This window comes from Pleurodeles waltl, chromosome 1_1 (assembly GCF_031143425.1).
Source record: "Pleurodeles waltl isolate 20211129_DDA chromosome 1_1, aPleWal1.hap1.20221129, whole genome shotgun sequence".
Taxonomy (NCBI): domain Eukaryota; kingdom Metazoa; phylum Chordata; class Amphibia; order Caudata; family Salamandridae; genus Pleurodeles; species Pleurodeles waltl.
This window is the reverse complement of record NC_090436.1, coordinates 520,416,872-520,439,020: the sequence shown is the minus strand read 5'-3', so window position 1 is coordinate 520,439,020 and position 22,149 is coordinate 520,416,872. Positions and strand designations below refer to the sequence as shown.

Here is a 22,149-nt window from a genome sequence, read left to right as displayed (position 1 = left end):
CCGCAGTCACTGATATTTGGATACACAGGAAATTATTTAGTTTATGATAGGAAATCTGATGTATTAGCGTACTCTGTTAAGGCTAGGCATCTGACAAAAATGTAAATACTATATAAATATGATGGGATTACTGCGTATATATTTTGTGGATTGATGATTGATTTATGTGATTGAAAAATTAAATACGACTGGGGGTTCAGGACCTCTAAACCCAAACACTTGTGGTTGTCCAAGTCAAAGTAGTGTCATGCTGGGTGTGGTTGGGGGTGGGGACTTGGACTGTGACATAAACTCCAAGTCATACATTCAATCATTTATTTACATGTTGGAGCCCTGTCATACATTCAGTGACATATACTCATATGTAGAAATTATGCACAATGTGTGTGCATCTACGTGCACCAGCAACTGTGTTTTTGATTTCGCCATCATGTGCTGCTGCCTCCTTCTTCTTCTCCTCCCTTGAGTCCTCCAGTTGTTTATCCCAGGGGACATTTGTGCAAACACATATATTGTCCAGCATTTCACAAACCAAAATAAATCTGCAGACTGGGGAAACCCGCCAGAAACATCAAGGCAGCAAAACCGGGCCTTAAGCAGGCCAAAGGTCCGCTCAACGCATTACATGTGCAAATGTGGGCCTTTTTGTAGTCCTTCTCTGGTTCAGTCTGTGGGTTGGCATATGGGGTCATCACCCATGGCTGGATCCCATATCATTGGTCAGCTGAAATGGAAAAAAGAGACAGTGTTAAAAATGAGGCCAGATGTATTTGATAAAGTCCAGCTCGTGTGATATGTGTAGTGTCATGCGCATGTCCCAGTTATGATCACATGATGTGTGAATCATGCATGTGTCATGAGGTTTACAGGGGCCTATTTAATCAATCTCTGTAATGTCACTGCAATTCAACATCCTGACTGCCATATTTCATTAGGATATTTTGGTGGTGGCCATTTCCCATTCTCTAGTCCACTCGATGTTATGTGTTCACACTACATTTGTGGAGAGACACAATGTGGATGTGATTCTTTTATGTAGGTCCTGACTGGGTAGGTGTCCATTGTCATCCCCAGATTTTTGTGTTGTCCTACATTATATTGGCCCAGGCGTTTGATTGTCCAGTAATTGTCCAGGATAGTTGACTTGATGCCATACGCACAGTATGCACTCCCACATACCAACTCAGTGACATGCCGTTTCCCCATCCATGCTTGCGTGTCACAGTGGGTGAACATTGTGTACATGTGGATGGTGTTGTGCCTAAATTGTGCACACAACACATGGATCATACAGATTTGTGAGTGGTCCTCTGCAGTCCAGATACACAACTTCCTGCACTGTAGAACATCTTTGAGAAGGGGAATTGGTACACAATATTTGTGGCCTCCTGCACTTTACGATTTCTTCCAACTAGACGTGCACAAAAGTTGCCCAGCAAGTTCACATTCACACTTGCATCAGGGCCTGTAGGGGTTTTTCTTTGCTTGCAGGTTTGGATTTGTGTGTGCAGGTGCACATTCCAGCCAAAGCTGCTGCCTCAGAGGAATGGTGAGTGATGAATGTGTGGAGCATTACACTTCATACGTGTGATGTAAGTGAATTTGGTGATTATTATACAGTTGTACAGTTACATGTCACCTGTCCATGAGTCATGCTTTGTCACCTTGCACCTAGCTCCTGTTGTGAGAGCCATGACATACTTCTACTTCAGTTTAGAGCACCAGGAAGACAACAACAGCCGCCACCATCACCAATACCTCCACCATCACCACCATATTGTCCACAGAGGCAGCACATAAGAAGGAAGCAAATATATCAGCTGTGAACCCTACTCATTGGACTTAGGAAGGAAAGGTAATCACCTATTAATGTCTGTGGTGGGAGTCCATTGTGCAGCTGCTCTATCTAATTGTGCCAAGACTACAGGCGGCAGTGGATAGGGTCACCAACATCCCACCACACATCAAGCTCCTGGCTGTGCTACACATGCTGGCCTCAGGTTCCTTCCAGACAACTGCAGCCCAAATGGCTGAAGTCTAACTGCCATCATTCTCATCATTCATACTCTCTGTCCCGCATGCCATCATATGTCTCACATCCCGCTACATGCCAACACCCAGCAAATGCAACAGGAGATAAATCAAGGATTTTGTGCCAACGCTGGGTTCCCACATGTGCTGGGTGCCATGGATTGCATGCATGTGCAACTCATCCCTCCTGCTGCAACAGCCCATCTATACAGGAAATGCAAACACCCCTTCTCCATCACCATCCAAGCCATTGTTGACCATTGTGGCTTAATCACAAATGTGCTGGCTAAATACCCCAGCAGCATGTATGACTCCTTCATATTCCGACACTCCCTCATCAACCGATTGCAGGAAGGACAATATGGAGATGGCCTACTTGTAGGTAGCAAACAGCAAGTGCCTAACAGACACATTAACAAATAGATCTGGAGGACACAATACATAGCTCACTGTCTGCCAACACAAATAGGGGCTGCAGGACGAGGGCTGTTCCACATGCATGCACCAGGCTTTAGTCTACACATACAATGCATATCACCGTGACATCCATGTGAAAACATCACAAGCCAGTTTTGCAGATGTTGCATGATGTAAAGGCACACAGCAAGGCATAGCAGTTAGGAAATCTAGCCAACATCATGGTGTGCAAGGGTTCATGGGATGTGTTCACATGCAACACACTGGGGTTGTTCACAAGCAACACCCATGAGCCACATACACAGCCGAAGCCCACTCAGCTGCTGACCACTTCTATCTGCACGAGCTGACAGCCAGCTCCTCCACAGTGCTCTGTCCCCCTTCTCAGAGTGGCATCGCCCTCCTTCATAAATTTATTCCAGCTCTGAACTTAGGCCCACACACTAATTTCTTGGGACACCTCCAACAGCTGTACATACAAACCACTCTAAGATGCCAGGCCTTCGTGTCTCTAATGGACAGTCCACAAGCAAGGTCATAGCTTCCTTTAGCTGGGTACACTGTACACCTGTTTTTTATGTTTTGCTTGTAAGACATTTTCAATATGTTATATTTGGCACTGTGCCTTTCGCTCATTTTTGCTTCAGCTACATTTCTCTTTCCTAAATGTTTGCCCATGTTTGGCATTTCCCTTCTTTTGGTTTCTGCTGGTGCTGCATTTTGTACAGTATAAAGAGGCTACCTCCTGGCCACTGGAGAAGAAGGAAACTGAGAGCACAACTGTGTGTACTGCCTTCTTCCTTACTGGAAAACATGAGTGGATGGCTACAAATACATTTCTTATGTTCCTGAGCAGGTGCTGCATCTGGTGGTTTTCTTTCATCAATCATGGGAGGATTTAAAGAGTTTTTCCCTCTCACTAAACTCACCCATTTGCTCAAACTAGTGCTTGTTATGTTAAGAGAATGAGAGTGGGTCTTCAGAGTCTTCACAGGATTTGGATCCAGAACCCTAAGTTCGGGCAGCTGAGTGCCCCAGGAAGTCTTGTGTCCCACATCCTGCCACTTTCCCTCAGTCAAGAAGAGAGCAAGGAAGCAAGCAAAATGGGGTGGGTGTTTCAGAGAGCCTGGTCCTGCCTAACCGGGTGTGAGGGGGTTCTCGAGGGCTAGAATCCAATGCACAGCCCACAATTTTGGCACCTGAACCCCCCCTCCAGCGACTGCCTCAGTTGCCACACTTCCTAGGAGCAGCCACCCCCTAACCAGGTCCCCTTAATCGCCTCTCAGACCCCGATTTCGCGCCCCCCTTCCTGGCACGTGGCATGTGGAGCAAGCCTTCGACACTTAGACACATTATCACATCAGGTCTATTTTCAGAACACAACATTTTTTTACTATAAAAACATCACACAGGCCAAAGAAGGTTAGAGAGGTCATTCCAGCCAAAGGAGCCATCCTATGCTGTGTGCCACTTCATCGCTGCTTTGCTGATCCTGGCTCTGTCTCTACAGCCAACTGAGGAGATGGCCAGCAGACCCCTGTTTTCAGGTACGGGGTGGGTGCTCTTTCCATAGACTAGTATAGGAAGAAAGGGCTATCACTGCTAGGCTCTCATGTAGGTAGGAATTCTTAGACACATGTTTATTCCAGGATGTTGGGACTGTTCATCTGTTTAACACTAATGGTCACAATTGTAACTGTGATATGCGTCATCATCCTAATAATCACAGCTCATGTCTTTTATCGTAGAATGCAGTCATTTCAATAAATACATTAAAAGCTTTCCTGTATCTCTTTGTCTGCCTTTGTGTGTGTGAGTTTTGGGCAAATGAGAGAAAGGGGCAGGATCTGCCAACCACAACTTTCCTGAGGAGTCAGAGTGTCATGTTTTCTAGGCTGCCACAAACCACCTTTACTTCCTATATTTTGGTGAGGTGCTGCTTGCTAGCTGAAATGGTTAGGCCCACAACCTCTAACAAGTGAGGGAATGTCTCAGTCACACATGGTGGTGCTGCCGCCTGAAAACGGGCAATCTTACCCCCATGATAAGAGTCCATTGGCAAGGCACTAATTTTACAGATCTCCTGAGTATCTCACTCGTGCACATGCTAAAAGTACCCTAATTACCTTATACAGAGACGTATGTGGTGTTATGGGAAATCCGCCTCAGCTAAATAGTTAGTACCTATCTAGGGCTGTAGGTTGTGCAAGTTTGTACCTTAAAAGGATTCCCCCATTGGTGTTCCAAAGTCTGATACCTATCTTTTGATATGGCTAATGCACAACCAGTAAATATCCCAGAAAACTGTAGACAACCAGTCACACACTTTCTATTAGCTAGTAGGCTAACTAATGAGGGTTGGGATTTTACGTTCGTGGTAGAGGCACATGATGCGTACAGAATAGAAATTTTCTACTTATGGGTCACCTTTCCTGAAGCCAAGGCAGACTCAATATCATTTCACACATACAGAGTTGCAAATGTACCTCAATAGTACAGAGCATACACAATATTTAGAGATACTACTAACTTATAAAAAACACCATGATTGATTTAATGTTGCCCTCCCACATGTAATAAACGTGTTAGATTAGGTCCTTTAAGCAATGATGAAACTACATGGCCAACACTGGCTACATTTACACCACATCCTAATGTACAAACTATGCAAGTAGCAAAAGTGCATACTTTATACAACAATCTTGTTGATATATATAGACGCCTCATACAATTTGTATTGTGGACCTTAAATACCGCCCCAGCGAAGGCTCCTCCAGCTATAAATCAATTGTCTGTAACAGGAATAAATCCAGAAACAGTCCATTCTATAATGGTTAATGCACCCATGGAATGGGAGACAATTCTGTTTTGGATAGCACTAAAAACAAACCAGCTGGCAGCAGTGTTTCCCACACGAGACCCCAAGATAAACATAGAATTCTCACAATGTGCTTGTCTTTTTTAATGGTTCCCTCTGATTGTGCCACTTGGGGCACAGTATTTGCTTCAGTATATACCACGAATAGTACGTTGACACTTGTGAATCTTCTGGAAATATTAAAACAAATGCAAAATGAGTTTGGATGAAACTGATGCACAATTTTTACACTGGCTCCTCAATTATTTTAAGTAACATTAAAGAGGAAGCTTTGGCAATTCACCAGAAGATCCGAGATGTTCGTTAATGGGAATAGGAACGTGAGCTGCGACAAATTATTTCCTAAACTTATACTAGTATAGGTCAGGGCCAGACCAGGTAGACCACAATTACAAAGTTCTTCCAGTAAGGAAAATACTAAGCAAGCACAAGAGAGCTCTAAAAAAATGCTGGGAAAACAAAAACTTAATAAAGGTAGAAGAAGCCAAAGAAGAGAATCTCCGCATTCGGAGACCTCAGAAAAGCAATACAACCTCAGAAATAGGGAAACTTCAAAAACTCCTGACACATATCAGTATGCTGACACTTGTCCACCTCATTCCTTTTTTAGGACTCACCTGATAAACGCAGTGAGAGAGGAAGGTGGGCAGGCCACCAAAACTAGTACGTGAAGCCGAGAAAGAAGTTGCAGTGCTCATCAGAAGTTTCAGTCAAGAAGGAAGAGAAACTTCTGGGACAAAAACACCAATTAAAAAGAAAAAGGTTGCAGCAATTTCTCCTAAACATGCAAAAAATATTAAGACCATTACTAAAGAACAGGACGTAGGCAGTGACTGCTATACAGCACAGCAGAAGTCACAATATGTTGGCAGAATCTTATAGATCTTCTGGATGTGACACCGACTAACAACTTCCTTGAAGTCGAAACAGCGGACAGGCGCATCTCTCCACCTAACAGGGTTTATAGATTACATATACAGATTGAGGGAGATGCAGAACGCACTATTGAAGTAGTTGAACATTCCAATCAACCCTGGCAAGATGAATGTTGAGGTCGTCATCTGTGAGATAGATGTCATCCACATAGGACAACGCCGCAGGGTCAATATCATGCATTATTAATGTTACACGGGCAGAACACAACCCTGGCCTGTTTTTATAGCCCTGGGGTAAACTGCAAAACTGTTTTTGGGAGCCAAATGAGAATGCACTCAGGTCACGACTTTCATGTGCTAAATTTTGGCAGAAGAAAAACATTGGAAATATCCAAGCTCTTTTTTGTATTTTTTACGTACTATGTTATTAATTAGTGTGGTGCTGTGTGCATTTTGTACTCCATATGTGCGTGTATTGTTGTTTAAGTATCTGTAATTTAAGACTATTCTACACGAATGGTCTGGTTTTGCAACGGGGAATAACAGGTTTTTCATTGCAGAGGCACAGGGCTTTATTACTCTCTGGTACTCGAGCTGAGTGAAGTTCTCCCTCACTGGAGCTTTAGCCTCGTGTTTAATGGGATATTGGGGCTGAGGCGGGGGTGTAGATCTGAAAGGTATTACATAGTAGGGGGAATCCTTATCCCACCCTACGTGATTGCGGTATGGCGTGGGTGCTTGCGCCAAAGCCCAGTCAACAGTGTAGGTTTCTTTTATCGCTTCCTAAACAAGATCTGAGAAAGAAGGCAAAATTACATCTTCCCCATGGTGTGAGCTTACGGACGTGTTGAGGTGGCCAGTCTAATGGTGCACTCTATGTCTCCCTCAATTGGGATATTTACATGATAAACCCTGTTGGGTTGGAGAACGCGCCGTCCTCAGTCTTGACTATAAGAAAGTTATTAGTTGCTGTTGCATCCTGATGATCTTTCAGACTCTGGCGACATATCGTGACTTCTGCCGTGCTGTCCAGCATGGTCACTGCCCACGTCTTGTTCTTCACCACTGTTCTCAAGATTGCAGGCATGTTTTATTGAAATTGCTGCCACCTTGTTCTTTTTAAATTGTGGTTTGTGTTGTGGAGATTTATTCTCTTTCTTCTCTGAGGATCGCTGAAAGTCTTTCTTCTGTTTCACATAGCCAGGACGTTGCTTTGACCGACCCACTCTCTCACCACGTCTTTCCGGCGTGTCCTGAAAGGAACAAGAGGGACGTGAATCAGTGTACCTGTCAGGAGTCTTTAAAAGTTTCTCTTTTTCTGAGATTATATCTCCTTTTGGAGTTCTCTGATTGCTGAGAATCTGCTCTCTGACTCCGTGTGTCCTTATTTTGGTTTTGTTTGTCCCAGCGCTTTTTAGAACCCTCTTGAGGTTGTTTAGTACCATACTTAGGGGTGGTACTCTGAATGTCAGGTTTTTTTCGGCTTGCCTCCCAAATTATCTTGCCCTATACTAGTAAAGTTGTCTGAAATAACTTTTGGTAGTTGACGCACCTGTTCCAGCTGTATAATCTTCTGGAGTCACTGGTGTGTAGCCAATGCTATTGCTTCTCCTTTAATGTTACTGAGTATTATTGAGGAGACTGTGTCGAAGTTATGCATCAGTTTAATGCCCAGATCTAGGGCTAGAGCAGCCCGTGCTCATTTTGAATTTTAACACTTCCGGTAAATTCATAAGTGTCAGGGTACCATGTGTGGTAGTATATGCTGCAACAAAGACTGTACCCCATGTGGTGCAGTTGCCCACTGAGGGAACCATTCCGAATGGCAAACACATTGTGAGAATTCTATGTTTTTCCTATGGTCCCATATGAAGAAACACAGCTTCCTGCTGATTAGTTTTTTGTAATATCCAGAACAGGATTTTCTTGCGTTCCGTGGGCACTTTGCCCTTGATAGAATGTACTGTTTGAGGGTTAATCCCAGTAACGGCTAATTGGCATCCAGCTGTTGCTGGTGGTGCTGGGCGCGCTAGTGTCCTGTTCAAAGTTCGCAATACGAACTGAACAAGTTGTCTATATAATGTTACTAGCTCATTGTATAGATTGCGCAGATCAGTTGCCTGCATGTTATGTACACCGGGATGTAGTGTATACGTGGCAAACATTGGCCACGTTGGGCCATCATTACTGAAGGGACCTAATCTCACAGGTAGCATTACATGTGGTAGGGCGCCATTAAACCAGTTCTGATGTTCTTGATAGGTAATCAGTATTTCAAGATATTGGTACGGTTGGTACCATTGTGATACGTTCACTATTTCATATGTGTGAAATGTGAATGTTTTAGGGTCTTCCTCAGCAAAGGTAACCCAGGAATAGAATGTTTCTCTTTGGTAGCCTTCTCTTGCTTCCGCTATAAATGTAACATCCCCACCCTCATCTTTCAAGCCACGCTGTATTAGATGTACTTTTAATTAATATCTAGCATTTTCTGGAATGTCAATAACATTAGCCATATTGAATAATGGGAACAGAGATGGAACACCAAGTGGGGAGAAAGTCCTTTTAAGAGTTCAAGCTTGAACAACCTACAGCCTAGTTAGGTTCTCCTTATTCAGCTGAGGAGGATTATCTCCAAGACCACGGACATCTCGGTATAATAGTACTTAGGTTACCTGTTGTGTGTGGGACAGAGATACTCATGATATCCATAGATTAATGCCACAATAGCGTCATTGGTGGTGCCATGTTATAGTTGGACTCTCGCTCCTATGTGATACTGCTGGTTTAAGGATGACAGCACTTTTGTTTGTAGGCAACTAGGTCACTCCTACAACGTCACAACTGTCTGCCCAACCCTCCCAGCTCACAAGCAGTATCTCACCAAAAACCTAAACAGTAAAAGGTGATTTCTCGCAGCCTGTATGCATGGACTCTAGAGTGCGACATCTCATGGGAGTCATGGTGGCACAGAAGTTACCCTTTACTCATATAAGCAAAAAGTCTCAGTCACGCACAGGCAATAAAGAAGATGTGTAGGAATATTTTCAATAGGTTTATTGAAAATACTGCAATCTACCGTAAATTGCATGAGCTGCAATGATTAGGACAACTAATAATAAAAGAAGCATGATTGTGAGAATGTGTCGTTACTACAAAGACTCACACCATCTTCAAATAAAAATGAAATGTAAAAACCCTAGCGTAGAGAGCCTAATCCCTAACCTAGTGAGAGCTAGGTGTGTTAAACCTAATCTGCCAGTACCATGTCCATAAAAAGCGCCCCCAACCCTCGTTACCTTAGAATGAGGTCTCTAGATCAGACTCCTTGGTGACTCAAAGACTGGGTTTGCATCAAGGCGACATGCAGCATAGATGGTGTCGATAGCATCTGTTAGGAATCCCTCTGGTAACCTTGTATGTGTGAGATATATTTATATAGATCTTGTAGGACCCCTGATGCAGTTATGTTCCCAAACAATAGATAAAGGGCAAGCTTGTGGAGGCAATTAAGTAAACAATTCCCACCAAACGTACATTTTGTTCCTCTCACACGTAAGTGAGAAAGAGACATGATATGGACACCTACATATATCACTTGGTTTGGACACTGACAGTGATGCCTTCACAGAGTGGCACTGATAACACAAATCAAAACATTGCTCTAACTCTAAACAAAGGCAGCCATGGTAAAATAAATAATAAAATAAATAGGCTAAGACACAGCAGGCTAAATAGGTTAAAAGTAACTAGATGATGGGGGCACAGGCCTGTAAGCTAAAAGTCTAAGCTAAACTCCTGATTCCCACTAAAACTAAATAGGATCCACTACAAAGCCAAGGACCCTCAATGTATCTGAGTGGTGATTCAGTTCAGAAATATCCAAGCCTGTGTCCATGACCTGGCTGTCTTTGGAATATTCCCGTAAGCTCATCAGTGGTGAGCAGATATTCCACTATGACGGGGTACTCCTTTGTGACTTCAGGACAGATCTCTTCACCAAGGACAATTGATCATTCACACATGCTCTGTTTTTTGGTGAGCAAGGAGAAGGACCTTCTTGCCCTAGTCTCCCTTATGCCAAATTAGCACCTACTGACAGCAATTCCTCACTGGGGTAGAAAGCTTTTCTACACAAAATATCTCCTAGGAAAGCACTGAGGGAATAGCCAGAAATCCTTAGATCTGCGAGGGACATCCACACACGCTTGTGGGCACAGTCTCATGGTATCCAGTGCAGTGCAAAGGGCTTTAGCCCTGGTTCTCATAGTCTACCCATTTGACAACTTGGTGTGTGGGTGCAATGGAACAATGGCAGGTGGTCCAGAGCACAATGGGTTGGACTACTTCCCAGGGATGTAGGTGGTTTCACCTGTATGGTCCAGACAAGCATGCATAAGGTTAGGATATTTGGCCCTTAGTGCTGTGACACCTCTGGAAATTGCTCAGTTGAAAACAGATGGATCAATCATTGCTGTTGTTTGCAAACTTTTCTTAGAAGTGCTGTTTGCACATTTTCTTTCTTGTTAATCATCTTTTATGAGTCTTAAAATTGTTTACATTTACTGTTCAAAGTTTATGATTGTCATGTTTGTGTGAATTTGTGAATAAACATGACCCATTTGCCCATGGTAAATTGCAGTGGCTTGTCTTGAGTTTGAGGGGGGGGGGTGGTCCAATCTAGGGGTCTTCTGTCACTGTATTGCACAAGCATGTTTTCCATTGTTTGATGCTTCCTTAGGTGCATTTGTATATTTCCATATGTAACATTTATCTGTGTAGTATAAAGTATGGTTCTTTTTAAAGTAAAAGCACTGACTGAATTGCTAGATTGATGGAGTGATATTATTGGAGCTGCTGAATTCTGGGTCTCTAGCCCACACAAACTCCCAGTGTAAGCTTTTGACCACTCTCCTTAGGAACCTTAAGAGTCAAGTGCTAAAGGAGTGTATATGGTGTTTAGTTTGGGGTCTAATTGTAATGTGGCTCCAGGACTTCAGAGCTGGAAGGGCTCCAGTTGACTCATTTCAAGCCCCGTAACTGTGATTGCACTAGGGCTTCCTGAACCTGTTCCCATGCAGTAGTTGTCTGTGAAATATCAGGATGGGACTATCATATAAATATTTGCAAATACCCCCAAAAAATAGTTTATGGGTGTTGAGGGTGTTCCATGGATTGTTCATAGCTGCCCCACTGGCACATCCCCTTTGTTTCCCAAAACTCTCAAAATATTTCCCCACAGCAAACATCCAAAGACATAGTGATATTGGATTTTACAAGTGGCGATTAATATTTGCACACCTAATTTCAATTTAGATGTGCAGAAAAAGTTTGTGAATTAGAGACTGTTGCCAACTGTGGCTCCAGTGCTTCTATTGCTAACACTACCACTTGACCACAAAATGTACTTTGGGAGATTCTGGTCAAATGGCTTTATATGATAGTCTTCTAGCTGCAGATTGCTTACCTAAGAATTATCCCTAGGCCCCAGACAGGGTACAGAAATTTTCGAGCAGTACCCATGTGCGCCAGTAGGTGGTATTGTTTGGCTCTGTGTCAGCAGCATCAGCATTGTCCACACCAGAAATGATGTATGTGATACTTATAGAGGTGCCACCTTGGTACACTGATTTCAGTTCTTTCATTTCTATGTCAAATAGCACAGATCCGTGGAGATCTACCCCCTAAGTCACTTTTTCATTGGCTTTTTTTGACATTTTGACAAAATTTTAAAGAAAAAAATCCTTTCTCTTGATGTGACAGGGATGTCTCCCAAGAATCCGGCTGGCTTCAAATCATGTGGCACCTGTCACAGACAGAAGCCTGTGATAGACCCTCCCCCCTCAACTTGGTCTGTTTACGGTGCCTTCAGAAAGACCTTGGCTCGAACGCATGTGAGTATTGTCTTGCCATGCACCTGAAGACGCTGAGGGGATGCTCCCTCAAGCTTCTTGCCACCAAACGTCAGTCGACCTCACGACAATCAAGACCCCGGTTGTGTGGAAGGTCCCTAGACCGCTCAAGAAGCTGTCCCGGTTGAATAACCGTCGGGTAAGTCACACAAAAAGAAGTTGAATAAGTCAAAGAGGTCTTCTACTTTTCCGCATCTATTCAGATCTTCAGACGAGAGGAGGGAGCGTTGGCACTGCAGGCCCTGCACCTCGGCAGACCCCCAACCAGGGTTGGCACCACAGTTCCCTGATTTTCCCAGAGCGACCTACATCTAACTACATGAGTACTGTGAGGCCTTACACCTCATTTTTAGGGGGCATGGCCCCTCTGGATCGCCTTTGGGCCCCATGGATGTGGAAGGGGCCCCTACTGGATTCCTGCCAGTGGGTACACTCTCGGAGCCAGTCAGGCCCCATGGATCTGGTGCTGGATCCAGAGCATCCCTGTTAGTGAGATCGAGACCTTCTCTGGTGCCCACTCCTGTGCTGATGCCCCTGGAGGCCTCAACGCCAACCCCATCATCCTTGACTTCAACACGGTGCCATCTGGATCCATTCCTTCTGGGTCAGAGCCAGGCCCTTTTATCTATGAAAGACCTGGTACATGGGATGAATGGGAGGGGTATGGCGACCCTGAGGAATATCGCCACTCATTAGATGCTAACGAGGACACATGATATGAGGACCTGGAAGATGCCAATGGATTAGACACTTCGCCTAACCCTTTCACTGTGGCTATGAAGGAGGGTGCCTCTTTCGCTATGGTGGTGCATAGGTCAGCCAAGATCTTGGACCTTCACTTGCCCTTAGTGGCAGTCAAGACTAAGGCCCATATTTATACTTTTTAGCACCGCATTTGCATCGTTTTTTTACGCAAACTCAGTGCAAACTTACAAAATATTGTATTTTGTAAGTTTGCGCCGCTTTTGCGTCAAAAAACTTTGCAAACGCGGTGCTAAAAAAGTATAAATATGGGTCTAAGATCTTGACAGAGGTACTTCAACCAGGGGCTGCCCCCTCTGAACCCTTGCCCCTCTTTAGTGAAACCATCACTAGTGTCCTCATGCACACAAAATGATTGCCTGCCACCACAGCCCCACTCCAAGTGACCCCAGTTTCCTCATCCAGTGTCCCACTCTGGACAGCTTGGTGGTCCAGGCCTCCACTTCCAAAGTCAACTCTGGTGCATTCCCTTCCACTCCATGGATAGGGAATCCAAGAGGCTGCATACCTTTTGAAAGAGAATGTTCTGTCCCACCAGCTTAGCACTGCGGTTGGGGGAACACTGCATGCTTCTCAGGCTGTTATACCCACACGATCTGGGACTTTGATGTGCAAGTGGTGCCAGTGTTGTCAGAGGAGGCATGAGTTATACTCCCTCAGGCTATTGCCGACGAGAGAGATGCAGCAAAGTTTGCCATTCTTTCTGGTCTGGACCTAAATGACTTGCTAGGCAGAGCAATTTCTTCATTGGTAGCCCTTTGCCACCATGCCTGGCCGAGAGCTACTGGCTTTTCCAGGGATGTCCAAGCATGGCTTATGGGCATGCCCTTTGATGGCTCCCGTCTCTTTGGAGAGAAGGCGTACTCAGTGCTTGAATGAATTAAGGATTCCAGGGCTATGGCCTGGTCCTTCAGTCTCTCTATGGCCCCTCGACACCCCCAGTCCCCCTTTCATGGCTACGGAAGGGGTTTCCAACCATGTCAGTACCCTCCCAGCACCACGGCCAGCAAGCTTCCACACCTTTTGTGGCCAAGGATGCAGTTTCCACAGAACACGTGGGACATGTAGCTAGAGGTTGGGCAAGTCCACCACTACCCCAGCAGCCACAGCCTCCAAGATCCCTTAGCTTGCCCTCCTATCATCATGGGCATCTAATGGTGGTCAAAATATGCCATCACCTGCCCCACTGGAGGTTAATAACATCAGACCGTTGGGTACTACAGATTGTACAAAGAGGCTACTCCATCCCCTTTGTGGCTGCCCTTCCACCCATGCCACCCACTTACATCCAGTTGACAGAGGACCATCTTTCCCTACTCTGCCAGGAAGTGCTGGCTCTTTTGGCCACAGGAGCTATAGAGAGGGTGTCTGCATCAGAAGTAGGTTGTGGTTGCTATTCCCACTACTTTCTGGTGCCCAAAAAGGATGGAGACCTTCATCATATACTAGACCTGTGCCTTCTAAATCACTTCCTCAAATGGGAGAAATTCAAAATGCTCATGCTTCTCAAGTTCTGACTGCCCTAGACCCTGGAGACTGGATGGTAGCGTTGGATTTGCAGGACGCATATTTTCACATCCCCATCCTGCCCGCCCAAAGACGTTACCTGTGATTTACCGTGGACCACAAGCACTTTCAGTTTCATGTGCTTCCCTTTGGCCTTATCAGTGCCCCTCGAGTGTTCACCAAGGTGATGGCAGTGGTCGTAACTCATCTGCGAAGGTCTGGGGTTCCAGTGTTCCCCTACTTTGACGATTGGCTGTTGATGGCGGGCTTATCCAAGGCGGTCATCTCTCACCTCCAGACTATGGTGAACCTCTTGCACTCACTGGAATCTGCTATCAATGTCCCAAAGTCACACCTGACTGCCTATCAGATGTTCCCTTTCATCTGAGCTGTTCTGGACCTGGTGCAATTTTGGGCTAATCCTCCTGAGCAGCGAGTCCAGGATACTCAGGCTGTCATACCAATATTTCAGCCTCTGTCCTGGATTTTGATGAGACTGACTCGCAGGCTGCTGGGCCTCATAGCCTCTTGAATCCTGCTGGTAACACATGTCCGTTGGCATATGCGGGCTCTGCAGTGGAACTTGAAGTTCTAATGGGCGCAGCATCAGGGGAATCTCTCTGCTGTGGTTCAGATCTTGAGTGGAATTGTAAAAAACCTGCAGTGGTAGCTAACGGACCACAATTGAGTTGGTGGCAGGCCCCTCTTACCTCCCGAAACAGAGTTGACTGTAGTGACCAATGCATCACTCCTGAATGGGGGTAGCCACCTGGGAGGGGTGAAGATCAGATGACTCCGGCATCTGGCAGAGTCTGGGCTCCACATGACGTTTTTGGAGCTTTGGGCAATTCACTTGACATTGAAGGCCTTTCTACACTCCATGAGGGGATGGCTACTGCAGTAGTTCACAGACAACAACACTGCCATGTGGTACTGCAACAAGCAGGGTGGGGTTAAGTCGTGGACCCTTTGTCAAGAGGTGTTGCGTTTCTGGACATGGTTGGGACACCAGGGCATCTCTCTGGTAGCTGAACACCTGCCAGGCTCTCCGAACATCAGAGTGGACAAACTCAACCGTTGATGCCTAGCGGATCATGAATGGTATCACCATCCAGAGGTGGCGCAAGGCCTCTTCCAAGATTGGGAAGAACCTTGGTTAGATCTATTCACCATAGCTGAGAACATGCAATGCCAGCAGTTCTGTGTGCTGAAGTTTCCAAGGTGGCTCTTACTCAGAGACTCTTTTCGTCTTGAGTGGAGCTCCGGCATCCTGTATGCTTTTCTGCCAATACCACTCCTGTCCATAGTTCTCAAAAACCTCAGGGATGACCTGACTTAAGTCATGCTTATGGCTTTGGACTGGACATGGAGATCCTGGTATATTGAGCTGTTGAGCATGAGCATCGGTCCTCCAGTCTAGTTGCCTCTTCAGCAGGATCTTCTGTCATAGCAATGGGGAGAGTTCTGCACCCGAACCTGCACGATCTCCGCCATCATGTTTGGAGATCGAGGGGCAACAGTTGACAGCCTTCAACCTTCCTCTCGAAGTCTGTGATGTTATTCTGTTAGCGAGGCATCCCTCCAACAAATCGGTATATGCCTGCCGATGGGACAAATTTGTGGCATGGGGTGTATCAAAAAACACTGATCCCTTATCTGCTCCTCTTTCTCAGGTCCTATTATTTGTTCTTTCTTTGGCCCAGCAGGGGCTTTGCTCTGGGCACAGTTAAGTGCTACCTTTCAGCTATTCTTCAGTTTCCGGACCTACCTCCCTTATTGAAATCACCTGTTGTGACAAGATGTCTTAAAGGTTTGCAACACATTTTATCTCCCAGGCCATTCATTATGCCTCTATAAGACTTGAACCCGGTCCATACTTTCCTGGTGTGTGCTCCTTTTGAGTAGTTATACAGTTGCCCTCTTTGGTTATCAACCATCAAAACCATCTTTCTGATGGCCATTTCATTGGCAAGGAGGGTCAGCAAGTTGCAGGCTCTCTCAGTGCACCCGCCTTACACTACTTTTTATCTTGATAAACTGGTGCTCTAGACACGTGCCTCCTTCCTCCCGAAGGTAGTCACCCATTTCCACGTAGGTCAGATGATCACCCTACCTACTTTTTTGACCCACTTCATTCTTCTAAGGAAGAGGAGAGACTCCGCTGTCTGGTTTCAAAAAGAGTATCACTCTTCCTTGACCTCACAAATGAATTCCAGGTGGATAACCAACTCTTCATAGGGTACATTGGGGCCAAGAAAGGGAAGACTGTGCAGAAATGAACCGCCTCCTGATGGATTGTGCTCTGCATAAAAATCTGCATGCTTTGGCTAAAAAGCAGCCATCTGAGTACTTGTGCGCTCATTCTATGAGAGCCAAAGCTGCAACCACTAGGTTAGCCTGCTGAGTTCCAGTACTAGACATCTGTCAGGTTGCAAAGTGGGCTTCACTGCACACATTCACAATACACTACTGCCTGGACAGTTAGGTCTATTCGGTCCTGTAGGACTTTCAGGTCTAAGTTGGGTTTGCAGACCCGCCTCTGGGAAGTATTGCTTGGGTATCTATTCTAAGGTAAGGAATCTGCAGTTAGAAGTTTCTTTCAGGTGAACGAGTTACTTATCTTTGATAACGCCTTTTCTTGCAAAAACTCTGTCTTGCTGCAGATTCCTTACAGACCCTTCCATTCTCCTTGCTCTGCAATCTGATTAACAAATAAGATCTTCCTCTTATGAAGGGCCATAGCAACTCATACCAGTGGTCAGTCTTGATTGTGGCCCCGCGCTCCTGATGTGGAGTGTCAGGAAAATAAACTGACGTCAGCAGTACTGTGTACATCATTTCCAGGTCAGATGCCCACTGATGCAGAGTTGAACAATGCCACCTATGGAGCACAGAGGTACTGCACGAAAATGTCCGGATCCAGTCTGATGCCTGGGGATAATTCTAAGGTAAGGAATCAGCGGCTAGGGTCTCTACCAGATAAGGCATTACAGAAGGAAAGTAACTTGTTCTTGTTTATCTTCCTCCAGCATGGCTATCCTTCTTTGCTAGAACTGGGATGCTTAGATACAGTATAAATCCTGATGTTGCACTATTAGTTTAGCTGGGCAATGCTTTAGAAACATATTGTTTATGGTGTAAACTCGGCCCATTTCTCCCAGCAACTAACATGAAACGATAAGCATAAGAGAACGGAACAGCATCAGAAATTATAACCAACATGAATGCACTACAAAATAGTTTATTGTATAATCACCTAGAGCTAATAGTCGAATGGGACACACAAATAATGTACGCATCTGAAGGGGTCGAGAAAATGAAAATATGGTGGTATAACACACCATGCTTCCTGTGTGTCCTAATTGCAAACCCGTCCTAGAAAGGCAATGCCCCTCTGTTGGCGTAGGAGAGCTCAGAATTAGCTTCGCTTGTAATTACATCATCAATGTATTTTTCTTTCATTAAAAATTATACTGGAACAATGTCAAGTGTTCATGTCTAAATCTTTCCAGGAAACTGTCTAATGTAGGTGCAAAATACAGTGCCAATGAAAAAATGAGAAATGTGTATTTTTAAACTTATTGTGAAGCGTGGGCCATCGTTCTCCTGTGGTCCTTGCCCACACTTGAGAAGCATGTACCCTGGTCCTTGTACAGCCGGCCTTGGCCCTTGTGTGGGCACAGAACACACAGGTGAAAACTAGAACCTTGCCTTTGTGTGGTTCTAGCCCACCCTTGTGAAGCGTGGGCCCTGGTCCTACCGTAGTCCACGCTTGAACACTGACATTGTGGTCCTTGTGTAGCCGTAGCACACTTTAGAAGTGTGGGCGTGGTCTTCCTGGGGCCATAGTCCTAGCCCACACTTGTGAAGTTTGAGTCCTGGAGCCTGTGTGGCAGTAAACCACACTTGCGAAGCTGGGCCCTGTCCTTGTGTGGTCAGCCCTTTGTGCTCAATCTTTGTCTTTGTGTGGCTGTATACCGCTCTTGTGAAGCCTATGCCCGTTGTGGCAGTCGCACATACTAGTGAAACCTGTGCGATCACTCTCTGCACTTGCGAAGCCTGAGTCCTGGTCCTTGTATGGCCATAGCCCCTACTTGTGAAGGCTGGGCCCCGTCATTGTGTGTGAACGGGCACCTGTTCTCGTTCCACAGTTGTGTCCTAACGTTCCCCCCATAACTTGGGCCCTGGTCCGTGTGTGGCCATCGCCTACATTGTGAAGCCGGGGCATATCCTTGTGTGGCTACCATAGCCCACACTTGTGCAGCCCTGGCCCAGGTTCCTGTGTGGCCTACTGCATACACTTTGGCTGCTCTGCTCCCTCCTTGGTACTTGTGCACTTGTGCACTGCGATCATTTTCGTAGATTAGTGGCCGCGCGATATTTGCATAATGCTGCTTTGGCTCTTAAGAGGGACCCGCCCCCGGATTTCACGGGTCACCTCCCCGCCACAATCGAGGTTTAATCGTTTCTACCGAAGCACAGCTAAAGACGCGAGATGAAGTTTCTTGGGGAGTTTTAATACCTCAGAGCTGGAAGATGCCGCGGCTTCTGAAAGGAGGCGGACTCGGGACAACTCCCTTTGTGGGTCCTCTGCGTTTGAAGGCAAACCAGAGATTACCGTGTAGCGCCGACTGGGGGACGATCCCACAGCGCCTCGGAGAGCATGGGCGGCGGTTAAGACCACTTATCTGTGGTATCGCTCTTGTGAAGCAAATATTGGAGCAATGCGTGAGGTAGTGACGTTTACTTCTAGTGTACGGTCACGTAAGAGACTTCTTTTCTCACTGCACGTGTGCACGTGTGCTTTCACGCGTGCTTTGCATGAGTGTAAAGGTGCGCTTTACAAACGCATGTTATATTAGACGCTTTGCGTCGCTGAAAAGGTGACATATTCCTGAATAAATAAGTGTCTGCACGATTCTCTGAACGGCTACAAATAACTAGATACGTTAGAATTTAGTAAAGGCGTTTATTTCTCCCAAAAGTATGGTCGTGCCAAGTATTTAGAACTTGCAAACTTATAAAGTCGTTTTCTGGGAAGTGATAAACACGAGAATACTTAGAAAAGTATCTTAGTATGATATATATATATATATATATATATATATATATATATATATATATACCACATCAACAAAATCCCACTTTCTAATTAAAGTTCCACTTTTCATACCAAGTTTGGTATGAATCCGTTCAAAATGAGAAAACTTATTTTTTTACCCACTCCAACTTCTGTTTTTTCGCTCCACAGAACTCCACAAAGTTTGGCATTGCAGACCTTAACTGACTATCTGAAGCGACAAAGATGCGGGCAAATCCAGAAAAGTCAACGGAGAGTGTGGCTGGGGGAATAAAAAATATATATATATATATATATATATATATATATATATATATATATATATATATATATTTTTTTTTTGGTGCAAGCCACCTAAAGTTCAAGCCTGGCTCTGCTTGAGATCGTGTTGGAACCTTCAGTGCATAACGAGCCAAGCTTTCATGTGGCTACTGCCTGCCACCGTCGCTTTATCCTTCATGCACAAAAAAGAGGTAAAAACAATGCATTAACATTTTAGTTAAAATGATTGAAAAATAGATACCCATTTAGTGGCTGATTTGCACAAAGTAAAACCAGTAAATCTTGATTAATCCCGGCTTCCCAACTTAAACAATGTCATTTTAGGCAAATATTTTGTCAAATACGTGACTTCATAATACCAGCTGTATAAAAGCCTATTGTGTTTGATTTGAATAACCTTAGTGTTTCTCTGCTTATGAGAATGTGGGCCACATACTGGGATCACATGACAACTGTCCTCCCTCTTATGTTGCCAGGGTTTGGATAGGAGCAAGAATTTGAATAAGTTAATTTAAAAACTATCACTTTTAATGAGTACTACTCGGTGCAGTGCTGTAATGTAACATGTTCATGTCAAAGCTTCCACATATCAAAGAAAAACACGTTGACATTTTTTTTGAAGACTGTTTTATGTGATGTTTGCTGAACTTTTTAAGGGGTCAGCTTTAGCACAGGCTCTGAAAAAACCAAGCCGCTCTGGCTCGGCTCACTCTGTCAATTTGTTGGCTTGCCCAATTATTTATTAAAATAAATAAATAATATATATATATATATATATATACACACATACACACATACATACACATACTCACACCCCTCATTGCAGTGAAAATAAACATGCCCACACAAGTTATTTAGAGCAACTGTATCTAATAAACACACATTCATATATTTATTACTACAATGCAAAGGTTAAATCCACGTTTATTACGAAAGTACAGCACAATTGAAGGTAGAAAAATATTTTTTGCTTCACAGATTGAAAGTGAAAGCAACAATAACTTTACACAGAGAAACAACTGCTCTAAAAGTCACACAAGGTTACGTGAGTGTGATTTAAATGTAGTGCACCAACGTCCCTTGCATCCTGCTTGTCATTAACTACATTTGTTAAAACAAGTACACATGAAAAACATACCATGCCATAAACCATATATGCTTTGTATCTCATGAGTCATAGCCCATCCCCAAACACGATTATGATAAATAACATATTTTACTCTCTCTCTCTCTCTCTCTCTCTCTCTCTCTCTCTATATATATATATATATATATATATATACTGTGTGTATACGTATATATATATATATATATATAAAAATATATGCACTGAGTAAAATATATTATGGAGATATACATACATACTCACAAACAGAAATACACAGAGTGTGATATTCGAATATGCTCTTTCTTACCATTGTTGCATGGGGGGCTGTGACTCACAAAGTGTTCTTGGGTGCGTTAATTTTCCCTGCTGTGTGTGTGTGTACATATATATATATGTTTGGTCGACACTGGAAAGGCTTAACACTTTTATATGTCTTGGCCATTTAAAATCATATTTTAGAAAATCCCAGTTTCAGGCAGTCATATTTGAATCGTTCAAGGAATGTGCTTTACTGATAAAGCGGATCAAAATTGTTTTGGGCATCTTGAAAATCGCAATTTAGTTCACAATCGAAATTTGAGCGTTGTGGGAAATTGCAATTATGCAGTTGCCATTTTGTATTCCAAAATACAAAGGCACCAGAAATCTTGAGTGTTTTCATCATGGTATACAGTTTTTCATTCCAATGTCGGTGAAATTCCGGGATTTTTCATGTTTATGTTCACTAAATCAAAACGGACGGATGGATGGATGGATGGACGGACCTTTTTCCGCTTTTAGGGACCAGAGTGTGGGGTTAAACCCTTGACCTTTAATTCACAACATTTCCTTTATGGGCATACACCATTTAGCCCACCTCAAGCAACTGATGATTGAATTCTTAACCCGAGAGCAGTCACGGGTCGGCGAGAGCTGAACTCCTGTGTAGGTCTCTCCTACTGCTGTGTGGGCATGAGGTGCCCTGCTGCGGTGGGCACCGGGTCCCACACTGGCTCCGACCTGCCGAGTACCACGAACCTCCACAACAGAGAGAGAGTGTTGTCAAGCGACCTGAGAGCTTAACCGAGTAGCAGGGAACAGAAACACCTCACTGGGACTGGAGACATCCGCTCACCTGCTCAGCTGGGGTGCAAAAGCGGGAGGTGTGGCAGAATATCAAGGGTTAAATGCGTGGACATGTTTCCATTTTCTTGTGAATGCAGACACCAAAGGATGTGCCTGCTGGAATATTTGGGGGCCCGTCTTAGTTACCCAGCTCGAGACCCCCCTCAGGGGCTTGCACTGTCTCTGACGCTGCA

At 44.6% G+C, this 22,149-nt stretch overlaps 1 long non-coding RNA gene across 1 annotated transcript in view; it reads right to left on the bottom strand.

The window, feature by feature from the left end:
* Positions 1 to 301: 301 nt before the first annotated feature.
* LOC138285447 (uncharacterized) overlaps positions 302 to 22,149 on the bottom strand; it is a 61,936-nt gene continuing 40,088 nt past the window's right edge. The window contains exon 2 of the long non-coding RNA XR_011201594.1: positions 302 to 724. This is a non-coding gene — a long non-coding RNA (uncharacterized lncRNA). The remainder of the gene's footprint in view (positions 725 to 22,149) is intronic.